This window comes from Aquarana catesbeiana, linkage group LG02 (assembly GCF_042186555.1).
Source record: "Aquarana catesbeiana isolate 2022-GZ linkage group LG02, ASM4218655v1, whole genome shotgun sequence".
In the NCBI taxonomy this organism is placed as follows: Eukaryota; Metazoa; Chordata; class Amphibia; order Anura; family Ranidae; genus Aquarana; species Aquarana catesbeiana.
This window is the reverse complement of record NC_133325.1, coordinates 90,303,459-90,317,788: the sequence shown is the minus strand read 5'-3', so window position 1 is coordinate 90,317,788 and position 14,330 is coordinate 90,303,459. Positions and strand designations below refer to the sequence as shown.

The 14,330-nt window shown below is 43.8% G+C and overlaps 1 long non-coding RNA gene across 1 annotated transcript; it reads left to right on the top strand.

The window, feature by feature from the left end:
* Positions 1–4,977: 4,977 nt before the first annotated feature.
* Positions 4,978–11,802, top strand: LOC141127032 (uncharacterized). The gene is made up of 2 exons (XR_012241482.1): positions 4,978–5,452; positions 9,488–11,802. It is a non-coding gene; the product is annotated as an uncharacterized lncRNA (long non-coding RNA).
* Positions 11,803–14,330: the final 2,528 nt, after the last annotated feature.

Genomic DNA, 14,330 nt, shown 5'->3' with positions numbered 1-14,330 from the left:
GAAGTGTAACAAATAAAAAGTTTAAGAGCCCTTGCACACTGGGGCGGTTTGCAGGCGCTATTGCGCTAATAATAGCGCCTGCAAACCGCCCCGAAAGTGCCGCTACTTTCATTCCAGTGTGCAAGCCCCGAGGGCTTGCACACTGGAGCGATGCGCTGGCAGGACGGTAAAAAAAGTCCTGCTAGCAGCATCTTCGGAGCGGTGTGTATACCGCTCCTTTACCGCTCCTGCAGAGGCGCTTTGCGGTGGTATTTAACCCTTTCTCGGCCGCTAGCGGGGGGGGGTAAAACCACCCCGCTAGCGGCCGCATACCGACGGAAAAACGCTGCTAATAATAGCGGCGTTTTACCGCCGACGCCGCCCCCCGCCCCAGTGTGCAAGGGCTCTTACATATCTATTCATTTGAGAATCATCAAAAAACATTCAGAAGTAGAACCCTGGGATCCAATCTGAGAGTGAAGTTGCACACCGAATTGACATCAGTCACCACTAAAACGACTGTAAGGAGGGATAATACCATACCATATGAAAAAATGAGGCTGCATAGGCCATGGAGAAGTGCAAGATAGGGGAGGGGCTTATCCAACACTTGGGAGGTCAACAGTCTCTCAACGGGGTCTAACTCCAAGGTTATCCAAGAGGGGAATTGTTGGCCAAAAGCATGCCTAAGCTGCAAGTACCTGAAAAACATTCAGTTAGGCAGATGAAAAGCGGCCTTGCGATCAGGGAACATCCTCGAGTGACCCTCAGCCACTATATGCTTCAGACCCACACACTAGGATCTGGGCTACTATGCATATGAGGTTGAGAAGGGTTACCCCACAAAGGGGCATGAGGGGAGAAGGATTCCAGAGTGTGATACTTTGCCTGAGCTCTACGCCAAACCAACACAATGGTACGCATTAAAATTGTAATTTCCAGGTGTGCCCTAGGGCCCCTGGAGACAAGTTTAAGCGTTGAGTATGAGCCCACAATGGCTGCTTCCAAAGTCACAGCAAGATTGTCTCGTGCTTGTGAAAACCACCACTTGCCAGTGACAAGCACTGCCGCCCAGTAGTAAAGCTGGAAATTGGGGAGAGACAATCCCCCCATACCAAGGGGCAGCTGCAACGTAGACAGGGCCAACCGTGGAGTTCAACCTGAACTAATGAAACCAGGGAGCACACCATTCACCTTTGTAAAAAGGAATTCAGTAAGGGAATATGGCAGCTACCAAAAAAATACAAGAATTTTGGTAAGTACACCATCTTGATTAAATTACCCCTACCCGCAGGGGGGAGAATCCCATAGTGATCAGTGCAGCAGGTGGGGGATATAGCTGGAGTTGATCTTTTGTGGCTCACCCTGCAGCAGCTAAAAGCTGGCAGGAGGGAGAACAGCACCTGTAGAGGGGAAGCGGAGGATACATTGTTGCTGCCCCCATCCTCATTCCTTACACCCCCATCAGAAGCTTCTGCCCACAGACACATTGGGGTTGATTTACTAAAGGAAAATATACTGTGCACTTTGCAATATGCAGCTGCACTCTGCGAGAGCAGTTGCTCCAGAGCTTAGTAAATGAGGAAAGGCTCTGCTGAATTCCATCATCCAATCATATGCAAGCAAAAAGACTGTTTTTGAAATTTTCCTTGCATGTGATTGGGTATTCTTTGCAAAGTGAAGCTTTACCTCATTTACTAAGCTCTGGAGCAACTGCACTATCAGAGTGCCACTGCACTTTGCAAAGTGCACAGTCTATTTGCCTTTAGTAAATCAACCCCTAAAGGTCTGTTTGCTGACGGATGAGCCCCGCACCGGTGTACTGCTTTCAAAATGTGACAGCTGGTGCAGGAAGAAAAACCCCTGCCTGCTATCACAGAAAGGAGAGCTCTGGCAGGGGAAGGCGGGTGCATAGGAGCATGTTATGTAGACCCTAAATATGGGTGTAACATGTAACAGGCTGCTTAGACTCGGTTCACACTGCTGCGACGGCAAAGTCGTGCAACTTTGCCCTGCAACTTCATTTCGACTTGATCTGACTTGGATGCTATTTAGGAGCCTGTACAAGGGCTGAAATCACACCCAAGTCAGACCAAAGTGGTGCAGGAACTATTCATAAAGTTGGAGTGACTTGTGTAGCTTCCGGTAAGACCACTCTCATAGGGAAACATTGAATTTGACAGGTCATCTGCCTTGGGGTCTCACAAGTCGGATCCCATAACGCAGCAGTGTGAACCAGGCCTAAAGATGAACTTATCCTTTAGCTCCATTCACACGTGAGTGATTTGTCATGGGACTTTGGACACGAAAGTCGCATGACAAGTCGCACCCCATGTTTTTCAATAACTACTGTTCAAATATGTGCAATTTAAAATGCAGCAACTTTAAAAAGGTTCCTGCACTACTTTGGTCTGACTTTCATGTCACACCTGAATGTTATATATGCGAAAGTTGTGCAACAGTTGCCCGTTATCATTGGTCAAAGTCGCATCTAAGTCGCACCCCTCCAAAGTTGCAGCAGAGTGCACTTTTTTGGTTATCCCCACTTGCTAATTTAATAAAAATCCTTGTCGAAAGGCATGTGATTCAGGTCTGGCAGGCAGCCAGAGTGGGGGTTATATTTTTTGTTACGGAGGTTATCGCTACGCTATTCTGGAAGTCCTTGGAAACTTCTGACTTTGTTACTGCAAGTCTATGACCTCATGAGTCTTTTCTGAGTTATTGTATATTTCAGTATATTGTGACTCCTCAGCTGTGTCTAAACTGCCTTACCTTTGGTAATTATTTCTGTGCATAGAGTTTGTAAACCCTTGTCTCTCGCTAAATAAAGAATTAAAAAAAAAAAGAATACGTATTGGAATGCTTGAAAAAAGTTTTTTTGTTTTTAATTTAATCCAGAGTTTAGTATCACTTTAAACTGTATGTAAACTCTCAGACGGAGCGGAATCCATCAAGCGGATCCGCCTGCTCAGCTGGGGGGTGGGATGCACTGCCTACCACAGGATGGTGCCCTGTAATAGCCAATCTTACTGGGCAAGTGCAAAGGGCACCATCTTGTGGAAGGAAGCACACTCACTGTGTTCACATTAGCTTAATTTTCAATTAATCACAAAATTAAAAAACAAACAATCAACTGAAAAATGACCAGCCTTGAAAACACTGACTTTTCTTTAGGCTAGGTTCACATCTAAGCGGGTGTGAGAAGGTGTGTAAATTGCACACCTTCCTGCACCGGCAGAAAAAAAACACACTACTGCTTAGGAGATTTGCGGCGGTACACTACAACGCAGGAAACCCTCAATCCACGAACGTTTCATGCACCTCATTCATATCGCACCCCCCTTGCAGTGGGTGTCAGTGCTATCTTAACGACACCCCAAATAAAGGTTGCAAAACAGTGTGTTTGCCTGCACCAGATCAATTTCACAAAACGACCATGCGAACCGGTTGCAGTGCGTTTCCATGACTTTGGTGCGATTTAAGCCTATTCAAAATGAATGGGCTTTGATTGCACTGCAATCAACACAGTAAGCCTGGTTTTACACTATAGTTTGCATGTAAATCGCACAGGAACTGCACCGCGTTCCTGTGCAATTCACATGTGATTCTGTGTGGTGTTATTGGAGCCCATTTTGAATGGGCTGAATCGCACCAAAGAAGTACAGGCACCTTTTTTTTTTAAAAGCAACCATGCGGTCTGGTTCAGACAAACACTGCGTTTGTGACCTTATTTTGGGGAGTTGTTAACTTTGAGTTGACACCTGCAGCAGATCAAAAACACAGTGTGATTGCAATGCAGTGCGGAAACGCACTGGGAGCACAGCGCTTTCTGTACCACATATGTATGGACCAGGGGTAAAACAGGGCCAAGGCATGCCACTGAGGGCAGCAGAAAGTCCAGCCTGGCTCTGGCATTGGCAGACATGTTGTGGTGCCAACTACTGAATCAGTAAGCCGGTGAGCACCACAACAAGCTTGCCAGTGCCAGGCTGGACTGTCAGTAACACAAGCAATAGAAAACTCAGCTTAGCCTCAATCAACTGTCAGTAATACAAGCAATGCAAAATTTAGCCCAGCCAGCCTCAATCACATGCTTTGTCAGTTGCCACACAGAATCACAGACAGTCTCTCACTGACTCACGATTACCTAGTATGAACAGCAGAATGCCAGCAGCAGCACAGCAGTGGGAGCAGTGGTAAGTCTGAGGACACTCTCTGAGACTAGGCCAGAAGAGAAAGAAGGACATACCTGGACAGGACAGCAGCAGTTCATCCATGTGGGGGGCCGGCGGCTACACAGCACTTCACAAGCACTCTGCGCTCCAGGGCCCAGGCAAAGCTCCTCTCCCAAGCCCAAGGTGGGAGTGGCACTGCAAGCCAACGGGAATACATGGTGTGCAGTGGGCAGGACTACATGCACCGCCGGCTCCCACTGTGCTGCCTGGTGATAGATCTGTCAGCCTTCAGCCCGAGCCTGATAAACCAGCCTGCCAGTGTACCACAACATGCGTGCGGATATGCCAAATGATCTATTACACTTGCTGCAGCGGCATTATTACACTCTGTGTACCACTGACTGCGGTGCTGCTTGTCGCTGGTGCCATGTGCGCAGAGGCGTATCTAGTGAAAATGGCGCCTATGGCAAGACCTGAAACTGCGCCCCTGTCCAGCACCCAAAAATTCGGTAACATCAGCACCCATAAATACAGTAACATCAGCACCCATAAATACAGTAACATCAGCACCCATAAATACAGTAACATCAGCACCCATAAATGCGGCCTTACCAGCACCCAAAAATGCTGTGCCATCGCCTCTGACACTGTACAGAGGTAGAAAGGGAGTAGAATCACCAGCGACCGGGTGCTCTAGGCTGCCTAGTTTGCCTAGTGGTAGTGCCGGCCCAGTCTGCTTGGCACACACGCAGAATCGCCCATGATGACTTTAAGACCCCTTTCACACTGGAGGCATTTTTCAGGTGCTACAGCGCTATGATAAGGTTGGAAATAATAGGTTGGAGTTCTACTTAAGTTGTTTTTCATTTCTCAGCATAAATGTGTGCGTGTCAGTATATGTTGTAAGACGTAGCTTAAGTCTTTCCAGATGTGTCCAGCGTCATGTATGTTGAAATTATACTGCTTGTTACCTTATATGGAGATTTGCTCAAACTGATGCTTGTGTAACCAAGCCTTATAAAAAGCCCCAATAAAGAGCCGACAGGTTCAGTTGAGAGTACGGGACCTTTAAGGCTCGGATCTGATATACAGAAATCTATATTCTGTGTCTTATTTCTTTGATAGCTAAATTTGGCAAAGCAATATAAACTAGAAGCAGTTAAGTTGAAAACTGCACTTAACATTTCTGGCGCCCGGAAGTAGGGACACACCGATGACACTTCAAGAGGTGGATGAATTGGACTGACGGAACAAAAGGTCAGGCATTCCGGGAACCACAGATCAAAAAACCTGCGCAGGTAAGAAAAAGCTTTATTTTTCTTATATTCTGTGCTCCCCTGATTTGTGCCTATCCGTTCTGTCAGTTACGGTTCTCCTGGTTTTAAAACACCAGCCTCTGTAGTGGTGAGTCTAGAATTACTGCATATTGTGGTTTATATTGCTGGAATTATTTGTTGTTTGTTATTTGTCTGTCTTGTTGAGAAAGTGAATGAGCCTTGCCTAGGTTGGTATGAATTGAAAGAATATCATCCCAATGAGCAGTAGAATGCGTCCTTAACCTCGCAAGAGGACTTTGGGGGTCTGCCGCTTAAGTTTGATATTCAATTTAATTCATAAACCATAGACGGGTTGAAAGTATAAGCCCTGTCTGCTCCATAAAGCAGGGATAAGAGTGTATGAGAGGGATTCCCAGATACAGGGGGAATGAGGTCTCCATAAGCCCGGAGATCTAGTCGGATACCTGGTCACTTAAAGGAATGCTTGTATATGTGTAGCTGCCATTCTGGTCATAATATTTGTGAGTTGGCTAGCATATAAAGTAATTCGATTTCAGAAATCTCATCCGGAGAGGTTTTTAGTATTCTGGTACCCTAGGAGGAAGGCAACGAGGAACTAGTGTAGCTTTTTTTAGTATTTAGTACTGTACACTAAGTGTCCCACACGCTACCTAGGCACGGACTGTCAGAATGGGCCAGCAGAACACGAAACCCCGTCAGGGAATTGTGGTGCATTATACGGTGCCACAGATAATTAAGAACATCTATGGGAAAGATGAAGCATAGGACTTAAAGGATGTCCTTCGTAAATTTAAGGTGAAAGGAGCAGCGGGTTTAGACCCGGATGTATGGAGTGAAATAAAAAGGGACAGACAAGGAGAGGTGTTAGAGAAGCAATGGATGCGTCAGATTCAATGCTTAATTAAGGTCTCAAATAGAGCAAAAGAAGAGGGGTGGAAATATAATTCAGATTGTGATGGTTGGGATATGAAAGACAGAAGAATAAAAAAAAAAAAAAAAAAAAAAAAAAAAATGTTGAAATTTTAAATAATCTTAGTTCAGCCATCCCACCCCCATATACTGACATAGTACGTAAACTACACAAGATATATCCTGAAATTGAGGGTAGAGGATGGGTTTTGTATAGCAAAGCCAGCTGCTTTCTGTAGATTTTTTTTTTTGTGACACAGTTAATGAATACACATGAAGCAACCTGGCAGGATGGGGAGGATTTATGCAGACATAAAATGACTCTGACCCTGTTTAACTAGTTTATGACTGACCTGCAGACGAGCTGAGGGGGGATGGCAATTTAGAGACAGGAGGTCAGACACATAGACTCAAGGGCTCCTTTTATTGCTAGATTAGAAGCTTTCTCTCAGGCAAAACAACAGGAGAGAGGGTCAATATCACTCATGAAACAAATGCCAGGACAGACTGTATCAGAATTTTACTTATCTATGGAAAGTATGATGGCAGATGAGGGATTGGATTTGGCTCTGCCAGTCACGATCTGAGCCTTCAATAGACAGTTTATGGAAGGATTAATTCCACAGATAAGTGAAAGACTGAAAGCCTGCATACCACCCTTAATTTGTTGCGATTTTTGGCAGAAAAAGGTTGCAAGGTTAATAAGAAAAAGTTGCAAGTGTGTCAGAAAAAGTTATCTTTTTGGGACATTGTATATCACAGGGTACGAGACATCTCACTGAGGAGAGGGTTCAAGTGATAAAGGAAATGTTACCCCCACGGAATTTCAAACAATTGCATATGTTTTTAGGTATTGTGTCATATTGTAGACAATGGATACCACATGCTAGCGTTTTGATGCAGCCATTATATGATTGTTTGAAAATTGTACCGTATATGCTTACAGAAGTAGCTTATGAGTCGTTTGTCACTTTGAAAAGGTTGTTGATTTCTGCCCTGGCTATTGGTATTCCAGATTACACCAAGATATTTTATTTGTACATTGCTGAAATCACTGGACACGCCACAGGTGTTTTGACACAGGCACATGTAAAACAAAGATCCGTTGCTTAATTTTCAGCAGCATTAGATCCAGTGTCCAGAGGTTCACCGTCCTGTGTACGGGCGATAGCAGCGGTGTCGATAATCCTAGATAAGTCATCAGAAATTGTTCTAGACAATCCAGTTGTAGTGCACACCACACATGAGATACATGCAATCTTGTCTCAGGTACAGCCCAAACACATTTCAATGGCTAGGCAATTAAGGTTACAGTGTACTTTACTTTTACCTCCAAATGTTACTTTTCAGCGCTGTACAACTTTAAATTTGGCTACCTTTTTGCCTGTTCAGTCACCAGATTTGGCAAGGGGGAATGATAGTACTAATAAGGAAGAAGAAGAGGAAGAAAAAAAAAATTCTCGAGAACTTCTGATAAGAGAGGACATTCTAAAAACAATGGACTTTTTAGTTTTTTTGACTACTGATGAAATAATTTATCCATCAGATATGTTGCAGTTTTTATATATCATTTTTATGTGACAGGACATGTTTATTATATCAAGATGAGATATTTTTTACACATCATTTTTTTACATTCATATATAGTGTATTTTCAGAGTTGAAAGGGTTAAACATCCCTACAATAGAGTCATTCTAGTTAGAAGGAACATCTGGTGATAATTAAGACAGAGTACATTTTTTTTTTTCTTAAAGGTACATGTTACAGATACACCGATTTTAAATGCTGAGCACACTTTGTACATAGATGGTAGTAGGTTTGCTGATGACAAGGGTAAATATCACACAGGGTATGCTGTAGTGACTGACACAGGTGATTGAAGCACAGCCCTTACCAGCCCACATGTCAGCACAAGAAGCAGAATTAAAAGCTTTAGAACAAGCCCTAGAATACTTAAAAGGACGAGAAGGGAATATTTATACTGACTCTGCCTACGCTTATGGTGTAGCGCACGATTATGGCCATATATGGAAGGCTAGAGGTTATCTGACAGCAGCAGGTACACCTGTAAAACATGGAGAAGGGATTAAGAGAGTTCTGAACAATCTTTAAAAGGTTAAACGAGTGGCAATCATGAAGATAGTGGCACACACGAGCGCAAAAACAATTGAGGCAAAAGGAAATGCATTTGCAGATTTGACTGCAAAACAGGCAGCTCTAGGGGAAGGAAGCCCTGAAACCTTAGCAGCGGTAGAGGTGAGTATCCCAGAACCAACATGGCAGCAGTTGAGTAAATTACAGGAGCAAGCAGGGGAGAGCGAGAAAGATAAGTGGGTCAGGATGGGAGCAGCACCAGACCTTGACAATGTATGGAGGGAAGGAGGCAAAGTATGCCTGCCTGCCTCTCTGTACCCAGCAATGGCAGCGGCAGTTCACCTACCCACACACGTCAGTTCCAATTCCATGTATAGGATTGTGAACCAAGGATGGCTCGCCCCTGGATTCAGTAGTACTGCAAGAAACTACTGTGCAGCCTGCCAAATCTGTCTCCTGAATAACCCAGGATAGAGAGTAAAAACCCCACGGAAACACCAGGTTCGGGCCCAATACCCCTTCCAGAGACTGCAAATTGACTACATACAAATGCCTAAGAGCGGCCCCTTTGAATTTGTCCTCGTGTGTATCGATTTATTTTCAGGTTGGCCCGAAAGTTATCCAGTAAAATCAGCCACAGCAAAAGTCACAGCCAAGAAACTGATTACTGAGTTAATACCTAGGTTTGGTCTTCCTGAAACTATAGAATCAGATAGGAGGATACACTTTACAGGAGAAATCATGCAGAATGTGATGACCATGTTAGGGGTTCAACAAAGTTTTCACACCCCTTATCATCCACAGAGTTCAGGATCAGTGGAAAAAGTAAATGGGACAATAAAGTTGAAAATACAAAAAGCTATGCAAGAGTTAAACAAACCCATATGAAATACTTTTTGGGAATGCACCTAGATTAGGTCTATACTTTCCACAGAGTATGCAATTGCAATGTGATAGTTTGACTGCATATGTGATACAATTACAACAACGTCTAACTAAGATCCACAAAAGTGTGTATTCTTCTCTTCCAGACCCTAATTCAATAACAGGTACACATACACTGCTACCAGGAGATTATGTATATGTTAAGAAACACACCAGAAAGACATTGGAACCTAGATTTGAAGGTCCTTATCAAGTGCTTTTGACCACAGCCACTTCAGTGAAATTGGAAGGAAAAGCAGCCTGGATCCACGCATCACACTGCAAAAAGAGTCTTGAACCGAGAGAAACAGAATGAAGATTCTTCTAACTATGATAATAGTGCTTGAATGTTTTCAAATGTTTGTTTATACATGGACTCCGGGTATCAATGTAACAGTTCATGAAAATAGTACTGATCTTAGATGGGTAAATCAGGATAAGAGTATAACACAATATCATTACTACGAATGGTATTTTGTACTAGTAAGGAAACGGGAAAGCACAACAGGAGGATATATATACAATGGCAACATTATGGTTTCAATATAAAGATAGAGGACGCTCTACCCACCATCTTCGAATCCTCTGTATTAACTCCTATTCCTAGATCTTGCATAAATGTTTCGGTATCAACAGAAAACAAAAATCAAATTTAATGTAACTTTTCCCCAGCTACCAGAATGTAGGTATCGCCGAGAATGGTATGATACAGTTCTGGGAGCTGCAGGAACTGGAATGGGAATAATGAATGGGATACAGATGGAAATGATACAAAATAAGTGGAAATGTGCAGGAAGTCACATAGCTGATAGTTTAATAATTACAAGCAAATGGTTACCTACAACATTCGAAACACAAATTAGCTAGGTACAATTAACTAAATATCTCAATATTATGGTTAATCACACAGCACTAGCTAGTCTGGAGTTGTGGAAAGAAAATCAGGAGTTTATAAACATTACTCAATGTGCTTTTTCTACACTATCTTATCACATTCAAATCGCACTTGGATGAACTATTTTAAGGGTTTAAATTTAGAAAGTACATGGTTTGAAGTACCAGGAAAAGAAGTTGAATGTGAGGAAAGATGGTGTGCTGGAAGGTTTGATGTATACAAAGTGGAGGAGGTCCAGGTAATGTGTAAGTTAATAGTGATGCCACTCCTGATAGGAAAGGATCTACCTGAATTTTGGTATTCTGAGATTTATGGACACTATGTAGATACACAAAACATGACTCATGATCTAAGTTTATGTGTTAAAACTAATAAGGGAATAGTCTGTGGAAGAAGTTCTCCAGTCTATGAACTTTGCTTATTGAAACATCAATCTAACATATGTAAGTTTCAGAGACTACCAGCAGGTGTAGGAAACAGATTTATGGAGATAGGAACACAACATATTTGTTTAGTCACAAATGATCAGGAAACTATGGAAAGTTTAAATAAAACGGCCCCTTTTTCAGGATGCGTAAAGAATGTTAAAATGCTTAAATGGCAAAATGACACTTTCCTTTTTGAACCAGATGCACATAGAATATTTAATCTAGAATGGACGGTAGATAATCTTACTGATACTACTCCTTTTATAATATCATTAGAGCTCTTACGGCAAATCTTAAATGAGTCCGAAATACTTAGAAAACACATAGAGACACAAGAACATACCCTTCAAAATAATCTAATATCTGCGGTTATAGATAAAGGGAAATTAATACATTTATCCTCACAAATAAGAGATGAAACAACACATCATTGGTATGATGTATTTGCTGGATGGTCACCCACTGCTACGGCAATTTTTAATTGGATGCTCAATCCGATACTTATTCTAATTTTAGTTTTTGTACTGCTTACCGTGATAAACTGTTGATTATATAGGAAGATTAAGGTATGAACAGATAGAATGGAAAGAGAAAGGTATTAGGAACTCCAATGACAAAAAGGGTAACTTGACATCACCCCTTTTCTATTCTCTTTGCTTATAAGATGCTGGTATGGATTTGAGGGATGAGGGTAAATAAAGAAGACTTATCCTCCTCTGACAACCCGCGGTCAGGGATAGCACTCTTTGAAGTATCGGCTGTTCACTTGTTAGCAAGGACCCAGAATCGGGGAGGGGATGATGTCAAAGGGGGAAATTGATAAGGTTGGAAATAATAGGTTGGAGTTCTACTTAAGTTGTTTTTCATTTCTCAGCATAAATGTGTGCGTGTCAGTATATGTTGTAAGACGTAGCTTAAGTCTTTCCAGATGTGTCCAGCGTCATGTATGTTGAAATTATACTGCTTGTTACCTTATATGGAGATTTGCTCAAACTGATGCTTGTGTAACCAAGCCTTATAAAAAGCCCCAATAAAGAGCCGACAGGTTCAGTTGAGAGTACGGGACCTTTAAGGCTCGGATCTGATATACAGAAATCTATATTCTGTGTCTTATTTCTTTGATAGCTAAATTTGGCAAAGCAATATAAACTAGAAGCAGTTAAGTTGAAAACTGCACTTAACAGCTAAAAATAGCGCCAGCATAGCGCCTGAAAAAAGCCTCAGCTACAAACCAGGTGTGAAAGCCTGAGTGCTTTCACACTGAGGGTGCTGCGCTGGCAGGATGTCACAAAAAGTCCTGCCAGCAGCTTCTTTGCAGCGGTGGAGGAGCGGTGAATACACCTCTCCTCCACCGCTCCTGCCCATTGAAAACAATGGGGCAGTGCTGCCATACCGCCGGCAAAGCGCTGCTGCAGCGGCATTTTGTGGATTTAACCCTTTTTTTGCCCGCTAGCGGGGGTTAAACCGCCCCCGCTAGCAGCCGAATAGCGCTGCTAAAACAACGGTAAAGCGGCGCTACAATAGCGCTGCTTTACCGCTGACGCCCGGAGCGGCTCAGTGTGAAAGGGGTCTAAGTCATCATCATGTGCGTGTGTGTGTGTGTATGCCAGGCCCAAGCAGAAGCAAGTAGCCAATCAAATATAGTGCTCAATATGGATTAAATAAATATGCTTAGCCATTGATATCATATATAAAAGCAAAAGCAGGTACTACTAACACAAATCACTTTTTTACACTTTATGATATCTATGGCTAAGCATATTTATTTAATCCAAATTGTTTGAGCACTATATTTGATTGCTTGCTTTGAAGTTGGTGCTGGTTACTGGTACACATGCACAAGATGATCAATATCATGGTGACAGGTGCTGTACAGTACTAGTACCTGCTGCTGCTGCCTGGGGGGGGTTCAATTGGTTTTCTACTCTGATGTCTCTTTCTTCTCCTGGTCGCCAGCCTCCATGTTCCCCTATAGACAGGCCCAGATTAAGAGCATCATGGGCCTGGTGCTAAGGATGTTGGTGGGCCTTTTTATGAAAATAAATAAAATGAAAACGCAAACAATTTTTTGTTAAATTTAAATTAAAGAGAGAGAGGGGGGGTGAGAGAGAGAGAGAGAGAGAGAGAGAGAGAGAGAGAGAGAGAGAGAGAGAGAGAGAGAGAGAGAAAAAGGGGAATAGAGAGAGGGTGAAAGAGAGAGAGGGTGGTAGGGGGTGAAGGGGGTGAGTGAGAGAACAGGGTGAAAGAGAGGGGATGAGAGAAAGAGGGGGGTGGGAGTGAGGGGATGAGTCTGTGGGGGGCACAGCATAGTACATTACACGGGGGGGGGGGGTATAGCACAGTACATCACATGGTTGGCACAACACATTACATGGTGGATACATGGATACAGCACATTTAATGGTGGGCACAGCACATTATGCGGTTGGCACTGCCCAATACAGCACATTACAAGGTAGGCACAGTACATTATATGGTGGGCACAGCACATGACATGGTTGGTACTGCACAACACAACACATTGCATGGTGAGCACAGCGCATGCACACAGTGGGCACAGGACCTTATATGGTGGGCACAACACATGACATGGCAGGCACAGCTGAGCACATTACATGGTGGGCACTGGACATTACAAGTGGGCACTGCACAGAACATTATATGGTGGGCACAACACATTATATAGTGGGTACTGCACATAGCATGGTGGGCACTGCACAGCACATGACAAGGTGGGCACTGCATGACACAGCACAGCACATTACATTGTGAGCACAGCACATTAAATGGTGGACACTGCATATGACATGATGAGCCCTGCACACCACATTCCATTGTGGGTACTGCACGGCACATGCCATGGTAGACAATGTACAGCACATTACATGGTGAGTACAGCATATTACATGGTAGGCACTGCATGGTGCAGCACATGACATGGTGGGCACAACACAGCACATGACATGGTGAGCACTGCACAGCAATTTACATGATGGGCACTGCACATGACATGGTGGGCACTGCATGACACAGCACATTACATGGTGGGTACAGCGCATTACATGGTGGGCACTGCATGGCACAGCACATGACGTGGTGGGCACAGCGCATTACATGGTGGGCACTGAATGGCACATAAGATTACATGGTGGGCACAACACATTACATGGTGGGCACTGCATGGCATAGCACGTTTCATGGTGGGAAATGCAACTGCACATTACATGTTAGGAACTGCACATGACATGGTGGGCACTGTTGAACAGCACAGCACATTACACAGTGGGCACAACACACTACATGCTGGGCACAACACATGGCAGGGTGGGCACAGCATAGCACATGACATGGTGGGAAGTGCACATGACATGGTGGGCGCTGCACATTACACGGTGGGCACTGCACATTACACGGTGGGCACTGCACATTACATGGTGGGATCACTGTATGGCACAGCACATGACATGGTGGACACGGCAAATTACATAGCGGGCATTGCAAGGCACAGCCATGACATGGTGGGCATTGCACATGACATGGTTGGCACTGGTTGGCACATCACATGACATGGTGGGCACTGCACATTACATGGTGGGCAATGCAAGGCACAGCACATGACATGGTGGG